Source organism: Triticum dicoccoides, chromosome 1A (genome assembly GCF_002162155.2).
Source record: "Triticum dicoccoides isolate Atlit2015 ecotype Zavitan chromosome 1A, WEW_v2.0, whole genome shotgun sequence".
Taxonomy (NCBI): Eukaryota; Viridiplantae; Streptophyta; class Magnoliopsida; order Poales; family Poaceae; genus Triticum; species Triticum dicoccoides.
Window position 1 is genome coordinate 565,012,197 of NC_041380.1, and position 9,031 is coordinate 565,021,227.

Consider the following 9,031-nt stretch of genomic DNA (forward strand, 5'->3'; position numbering starts at 1 on the left):
TAAGTTCTATAGCTGCAGGATGGAGGAGAACAGTTCTGTCAGTGAGCATATACTCAAAATGTCTGGGTATAATAATCACTTGATTCAATTGGGAGTTAATCTTCCAGATGATTGCGTCGTTGACATAATTCTTCAATCACTGCCACCAAGCTACAAGAGCTTCGTGATGAACTATAATATGCAAGGGATGAATAAGACTATTCCCGAGCTCTTCGCAATGCTAAAAGCTGTGGAGGTAGAAATCAAGAAGGAGCATCAAGTGTTGATGGTCAACAAGACCACTAGTTTCAAGAAAAAGGGCAAAGGGAAGAAGAAGGAAAACTGCAAAAGGAACGGCAAGCAAGTTGCTGCTCAAGAGAAGAAACCCAAACCTGGACCTAAGCCTGAAACTGAGTGCTTCTACTGCAAGCAGACTGGTCACTGGAAGCGGAACTGCCCCAAGTATTTGGCGGATAAGAAGGATGGCAAGGTGAACAAAGGTATATGTGATATACATGTTATTGATGTGTACCTTACTAATGCTCGCAGTAGCACCTGGGTATTTGATACTATTTCTGTTGCTAATATTGGCAACTCGAAACAGGGACTACGGATTAAGCGAAGATTGGCTAAGGACGAGGTGACGATGCGTGTGGGAAATGGTTCCAAAGTCGATGTGATCGCAGTCGGCACGCTACCTCTACATCTACCTTCGGGATTAAAATTAGACCAAAATAATTGTTATTTGGTGCCAGCGTTAAGCATGAACATTATATCTGGATCTTGTTTGATGCGAGACGGTTATTCATTTAAATCTGAGAATAATGGTTGTTCTATTTATATGAGTAATATCTTTTATGGTCATGCACCCTTAAAGAGTGGTCTATTTTTATTGAATCTCGATAGTAGTGACACACATATTCATAGTGTTGAAGCCAAAAGATGTAGAGTTGATAATGATAGTGCAACTTATTTGTGGCACTGCCGTTTAGGTCATATCGGTGTAAAGCGCATGAAGAAACTCCATACTGATGGACTTTTGGAACCACTTGATTATGAATCACTTGGTACTTGCGAACCGTGCCTCATGGGCAAGATGACTAAAACACCGTTCTCCGGTACTATGGAGAGAGCAACAGATTTATTGGAAATCATACATACAGAGGTATGTGGTCCGATGAATATTGAGGCTCGTGGCCGATATCGTTATTTTCTCACCTTCACAGATGACTTAAGCAGATATGGGTATATCTACTTAATAAAACATAAGTCTAAAACATTTGAAAAGTTCAAAGAATTTCAGAGTGAAGTTGAAAATCATCGTAACAAGAAAACAAAGATTCTACGATCTGATCGTGGAGGAGAATATTTGAGTTATGAGTTTGGTGTACATTTGAAAAATTGTGGAATAGTTTCGCAAGTCATGCCACCCGGAACACCACAGCATAATGGTGTGTCCGAACGTCGTAATCGTACTTTACTAGATATGGTGCAATCTATGATGTCTCTTACTGATTTACCGCTATCATTTTGGGGACACGCTCTAGAGACGGCCGCATTCACGTTAAATAGGGCACCATCAAAATCCGTTGAGACGACGCCTTATGAACTATGGTTTGGCAAGAAACCAAAGTTGTCGTTTCTAAAAGTTTGGGGCTGCGATGCTTATGTGAAAAAACTTCAACCTGATAAGCTCGAACCCAAATCGAAGAAATGTGTCTTCATAGGATATCCAAAGGAGACTATTGGATACACCTTCTATCACAGATCCGAAGGCAAGACTTTTGTTGCTAAGTTCGGAAACTTTCTGGAGAAGGAGTTTCTCTCGAAAGAAGTGAGTGGGAGGAAAGTAGAACATGACAAGGTAACTGTACCTGCTCCCTTATTGGAAAGTAGTGCATCACAGAAAACTGTTTCAGTGACACCTACACCAGTTAGTGAGGAAGCTAATGATCATGATCATGAAACTTCAGAACAAGATACTACTGAACCTCGTAGATCAACCAGAGTAAGATCCGCGCCAGAGTGGTACGGTAATCCTATTCTGGAAGTCATGCTACTAGATCATGATGAACCTACGAACTATGAAGAAGCGATGGTAAGCCCAGATTCCGCAAAATGGCTTGAAGCCATGAAATCTGAGATGGGATCCATGTATGAGAACAAAGTATGGACTTTGGTTGACTTGCCCGATGATCGGCAAGCAATTGAGAATAAATGGATCTTCAAGAATAAGACTGACGCTGACGGTAATATTACTGTCTACAAAGTTCGACTTGTCGCAAAAGGTTTTCGACAAGTTCAAGGGATTGACTACGATGAGACCTTCTCACCCGTAGCGATGCTTAAGTCTGTCCGAATCATGTTAGCAATTAACGCATTTTATGATTATGAAATTTGGCAGATGGATGTCAAAACTGCATTCCTGAATGGATTTCTGGAAGAAGAGTTGTATATGATGCAACCAGAAGGTTTTGTCGATCCAAAGGGAGCTAACAAAGTGTGCAAGCTCCAGCGATCCATTTATGGACTGGTGCAAGCCTCTCGGAGTTGGAATAAACGCTTTGATAGTGTGATCAAAGCATTTGGTTTTATACAGACTTTTGGAGAAGCCTGTATTTACAAGAAAGTGAGTGGGAGCTCTGTAGCATTTCTGATATTATATGTGGATGACATATTACTAATTGGAAATGATTTAGAATTTCTAGATAGCATAAAGGGATACTTGAATAAGAGTTTTTCAATGAAAGACCTCGGTGAAGCTGCTTACATAATAGGCATTAAGATCTATAGAGATAGATCAAGACGCTTAATTGGACTTTCACAAACCACATACCTTGACAAAGTTTTGAAGAAGTTCAAAATGGATCAAGCAAAGAAAGGGTTCTTGCCTGTGTTACAAGGTGTGAACTTGAGTAAGACTCAATGCCCGACCACTGCAGAAGATAGAGAGAATAAGAAAGATGTTCCCTATGCTTCAGCCATAGGCTCTATCATGTATGCAATGCTGTGTACCAGACCTGATGTGTGCCTTGCTATAAGTCTAGAAGGGAGGTACCAAAGTAATCCAGGAGTGGGTCACTGGACAGCGGTCAAGAACATCCTGAAATACCTGAAAAGGACTAAGGATATGTTTCTCATATATGGAGGTGACAAAGAGCTCATCGTAAAAGGTTATGTTGATGCAAGCTTTGACACTGACCCGGACGATTCTAAATCGCAAACCGGATACGTGTTTACATTAAACGGTGGAGCTGTCAGTTGGTGCAGTTCTAAACAAAGCGTTGTAGCGGGATCTACATGTGAAGCGGAGTACATAGCTACTTCGGAAGCAGCAAATGAAGGAGTCTGGATGAAGGAGTTCATATCCGATCTAGGTGTCATACCTAGTGCATTGGGTCCAATGAAAATATTTTGTGACAATACTGGTGCAATTGCCTTGGCAAAGGAATCCAGATTTCACAAGAGAACCAAGCACATCAAGAGATGCTTCAATTCCATCCGGGATCTAGTCCAGGTGGGAGACATAGAGATTTGCAAGATACATACGGATCTGAATGTTGCAGACCCGTTGACTAAGCCTCTTCCACGAGCAAAACATGATCAGCACCAAGGCTCCATGGGTGTTAGAATCATTACTGTGTAATCTAGATTATTGACTCTAGTGCAAGTGGGAGACTGGAGGAAATATGCCCTAGAAGCAATAATAAAGTTATTATTTATTTCCTTATATCATGATAAATGTTTATTATTCATGCTAGAATTGTATTAACCGGAAACATAATACATGTGTGAATACATAGACAAACAGAGTGTCACTAGTATGCCTCTACTTGACTAGCTCGTTAATCAAAGATGGTTATGTTTCCTAACCATGAACAAGGAGTTGTTATTTGATTAACGAGATCACATCATTAGGTGAATGATCTGATTGACATGACCCATTCCATTAGCTTAGCACCTGATCGTTTAGTATGTTGTTATTGCTTTCTTCATAACTTATACATGTTCCTATGACTATGAGATTATGCAACTCCCGTTTGCCGGAGGAACACTTTGTGTGCTACCAAACGTCACAACGTAAATGGGTGATTATAAAGGTGCTCTACAGGTGTCTCCAAAGGTACATGTTGGGTTGGCGTATTTCGAGATTAGGATTTGTCACTCCGATTGTCGGAGAGGTATCTTTGGGCCCTCTCGGTAATGCACATCACATAAGCCTTGCAAGCATTGCAACTAATGAGTTAGTTGCGAGATGATGTATTATGGAACGAGTAAAGAGACTTGCCGGTAACGAGATTGAACTAGGTATTGAGATACCGACGATCGAATCTCGGGTAAGTAACATACCGATGACAAAGGGAACAACGTATGTTGTTTTGCGGTCTGACCGATAAAGATCTTCGTAGAATATGTAGGAGCCAATATGAGCATCCAGGTTCCGCTATTGGTTATTGACCGGAGACGTGTCTCGGTCATGTCTACATTGTTCTCGAACCCGTAGGGTCCGCACGCTTAAGGTTTCGATGACAGTTATATTATGAGTTTATGAGTTTTGATGTACCGAAGTTAGTTCAGAGTCCCAGATGTGATCATGGACATGACGAGGAGTCTCGAAATGGTCAAGACATAAAGATTGATATATTGGACGGCTATATTCGGACACCGGAAGTGTTCCGGGTGATTTCGGAGAAAACCGGAGAGCCGGAGGGTTACCGGAACCCCCCCCGGGAGAAGTAGTGGGCCGTATGGGCCTTAGTGGAGAGAGAGAGGGGCAGCCAGAGGTGGGCTGCGTGCCTCCTCCCCACTGGTCCGAATTGGACTAGGAGAGGGGGGCGGCGCCCCCCCCCCCCTTTCCCTCTCCCTCCCCACTTCTTTCCCCCTCCTAGTAGGAGTCCTACTCCTACTAGGAGGAGGACTCCTCCTGGCGCGCCTATAGGGGCCGTCCGGCCTCCTCCCCTTGCTCCTTTATATACGGGGGCAGGGGGCACCCCTAGACACAAGTTGATCCGCGTGATCATATTCTTAGCCGTGTGCGGTGCCCCCCTCCACCATAGTCCTCGATAATATTGTAGCGGTGCTTAGGCGAAGCCCTGCGACGGTAGTGCATCAAGATCGTCACCACGCCGTCGTGCTGACGGAACTCTTCCCCGACACTTTGCTGGATCGGAGTCCGAGGATCGTCATCGAGCTGAACGTGTGCTTGAACTCGGAGGTGCCGTAGTTTCGGTGCTTGATCGGTCGGGCCGTAGAGACGTACGACTACATCAACCAAATGCTTCCGTTGTTGATCTACAAGGGTACGTAGATCACACTCTCCCCTCTCGTTGCTATGCATCACCATGATCTTGCGTGTGCGTAGGAATTTTTTTGAAATTACTACGTTCCCCAACAGATACTTGGGCTCTTCTATATTGTATCGAGGCACCTTGTTATGCAGATGGGGAACATGGTCTGGATAGTATGATGTCCTGAGGTCTGACACTTCCTCTAGGATAACTGCCTCAGCTATGGAAGCTTCAATCTTAGCTTTGTTTCCACATTTCCGCCGGAGATGCTTGTTCTGCCTCTCAGGGCCGTACTGCCAGCGATTTTGCACAGGGCCCCCCAACAATACCTCGTTCGCGAGGTGCAGAATGAGATGTGTCATCGGAGTAAAGAAGCTTGGCGTAAAGATCTTCTCTAGCTTGACTATCAACTCCGGTGCCTTCTTATGCAATTTTTCAATCACCTCTTTACTTACTTCTTTAGCACAGAGCGTGCGGAAGAAATGGCTAAGCTCGGCAAGCACTCGCCAGACATGCTCGGGGACATAGCCTCGAACCATCACCGGCATTATCCGCTCAATCCATACATGGTAGTCATGACTCTTCAGGCCGGTCACTTTGCCCGTTGAAAGATTTACTCCCTTACTTATATTCGATGCATAACCATCGGTGAACTTCAAAATTTGTTTCAGCCAGATAAGTACTTCTTTTTTTCTGACGGTTTAAGGACAAAGTCAGCATCTGGCTTGAACCAGTTTTTTCGACCGCCTGTGGGAGGCTTCATTTCAGGCGTGGTCTATCACAAATTCTCTGTTGATCAGCTCTACCTTTTACGTTATCCTTCGTCTTATCAGGAATGTTGAGGATCATGTGGAAAAGGGACTCTGCCACATTCTTTTCGATGTGCATCACATCAATATTGTAAGGAAGTTTGAGGTCCTTGAAATATGGAAGCTGCGAGAAGGGGGTAATGTGAGTCCAGTTGTGTGTCTCACCATATCCCTCGAAGCCTTTGGCTTTGGCTTTGCCTTTGCCTTTGACTTTAGGCTTGAGAGCTTTTAGCTGAGCAAGAACATCTACCCCCGAAAATGTTGGAATCTCGGTTACTTCATGAACAACCCAGCCTTTCGTGAAGTTCTTCTTGTCTTCCCTGTCTGGATGGTCTGGAGGGAGGAATTGTCGATGCAGGTCAAAGGCTACATACTTGCCACCCTTACTCAGCCAAATCATTCGCAGAGCCTGCATGCACACTGGGCATGGCATCTTCCCACTTGTACACCATCCGCAGAATAGAGCATTGCCGGGAAAGTCATGCATGCAATAGTGCAACCAAACTTTCATCAAGAAATTTCTCTGCAGATCCCGGTCGTATGTCAACCTCGGAAAGTACCAAGAATGGTGCAAAGCATCCAGAAGCGGCTGCATAAACACACCCAATTGCTTCCCCGGGTATTCAGGCTCTGGAATGATGAGCGACAAGAACATGGTCTTCCGTTGCATTAGGGCATCGGGAGGAAGATTGAGAGGAATTACAAACACAGGCCAGCAGCTGTATGGATTGGACGACATACCATATGGATTCAACCCATCACCTGATATGGCTATTCTGACATTCCCAGCCTCGGCGGCTTCCTCGGGGTATTCTTCATCGAAAGACTTCCATGCTTCCCCTCCCGATGGATGTATGATTTTTTTTGGATTGTACCTTATACCTTCCTTGTGCCACTTCATCATTTTGGCAGACTAATTCGTGATGAAAAGGCGATGTAGTCTTTTTATAAAATCAAGATACCGAAGAACCTTAACGGGGATGGCTAGCTGCTTTTTCTCACCATCTTCACTGACCACCTCAATGTACCAAGACGAACCGCACTTCCTATAGTACTTGTCATCCGCATACTCGTGCCTAAACAAAAGGCAATTCTTCGGGCAAACATCTATTTTCTCATAATCCATAGAGAGTGCCTTCATGATTTTCTTTGTATCGTACATGCTTTTCGGCAGTTCATGACCCTCAGGGAGGCTGTTAGCCCATACTCCCAGGAATGCTTCGAAGCATTTCTGGCTACAGCCGTACTCAGCCTTGACTGCAATCAGTTGCAAGATGGCATCCAGCTGAGATATTTTCGCACCCGCATAAAGAGGTTTCTTCGACGGGGCCAAGACCTCCAAGAAGGCCTTTGCGGTTGCCTCCGGCTCCTCCGGTTCATTCTTTGAAGGTGTCGCATTTGCCGTTTCTGCAACAATGACATCATCTAGCATGTCCCTGACCCCGTCGTCCTCATATCCATCGATGCGTTGTCGCATCACCTCCTCTCTACCACGGTCCTGCTCGGCTATGTTTATCGGCGGCATGTCAAAGTTTGGCATATATCCGTGCGTGCGAAGGTGCTCACTCATGTCTGTCTGATTTCTATGGTGACGTCTGGCACATCTCGCAGAGGGGCATTGTGGGATAATTCTCATTGGACGATGGAATATCTCCTTCAAATACACATCGGTTTTCGCGATCCACTCTGATGTTACTCGATTTCGACGGATAAAACCACTGTACATCCACTGATTATCTGCCATCCTCTGCTTTTTTGCAAGCCACACAACATAATTAAGGATTCACTTAAATTAATCACATCAAATTTTCAGTTTCTACCGTGTTTAATCCACCTACATCTCTAATAGGTAAAGATGGGTCCTAATCCCACCCGAGGATGTGTAGATTGAGTACGTTCTCCATTCTACCCCGTTCCGAGACAAAATTTCGGCAGCACCTCCTCGCTGTTCTCCAGATACACGTCTCGGCAAATAGCCGAGAGAATGTGCTCCGGAGAACAATGGGGAGGCGCTGCCGAAATCCTGTCTCAGAACGGGGTAGAACATGGAGAACATACCCAATCTACACATCCTCGGGCTGTCCATGGAAAACGCTGGACAATCCGAAAGAGCTGCAGTGATAAATATGCAATTGAATGCATATTTATCGATGCAACCCTTTCGGACGGGAGATGCCTAGGTTACGCCACTTGACTTGAGAATGAAATCTAGTGATATGAAAAATTGGAGGAGATGGACTTGTAGCTCACCCTCGGCTGTAGAGGAAGTAGTTGAACGGCAGAGGGATGCTCAGGGGGACCAATGCGTCGGACAACGGTCACTCCGATGAAATGCGAAACCACAAAGCCTACAAATTCCATCGCGACAAAAAATTAGAACATCACAACTCATAGAGCACATTTAAAACATTTAAACATGCATTCATTTATTTTTGCATCATGTAGGCAAAAAAACTAACAACATTAACAATATATTCATCATCGTCATCACATATTCATCATCATCATTATCACCTATTCGTCTAACCAAATTTTTTACTACCTATACTCATCATCATCATCGCATATTCATCATCGTCATCACAAATTCATCATCGCCATCACATATCCATCATCGTCATCACATATTCATCATCGCCATCACATATTCATCATCGTCACCAAATTTTTTTCAAGGTATGCAACATATAGCATCTCATCTAACCAATTTTTTTTACTACCTATCTCACTATCTACATATCTAACTATCTATCTAACTATGTATCTAACTATCTAAATACCTATCTAAATACCTACCTAAATACCGATCTAACTATCTATCTAACTAGCTACAAAATTACTAAAAAACACTAAAAACTTCAAAAAAAATCACCTTCAAGATGCCCGGCCGGAGTTGGGGCGGGGAGGCGCGGGGTAGGGGCGGGGCGGCCGGCGCAGGGTCGGGGCGGGGCGGCC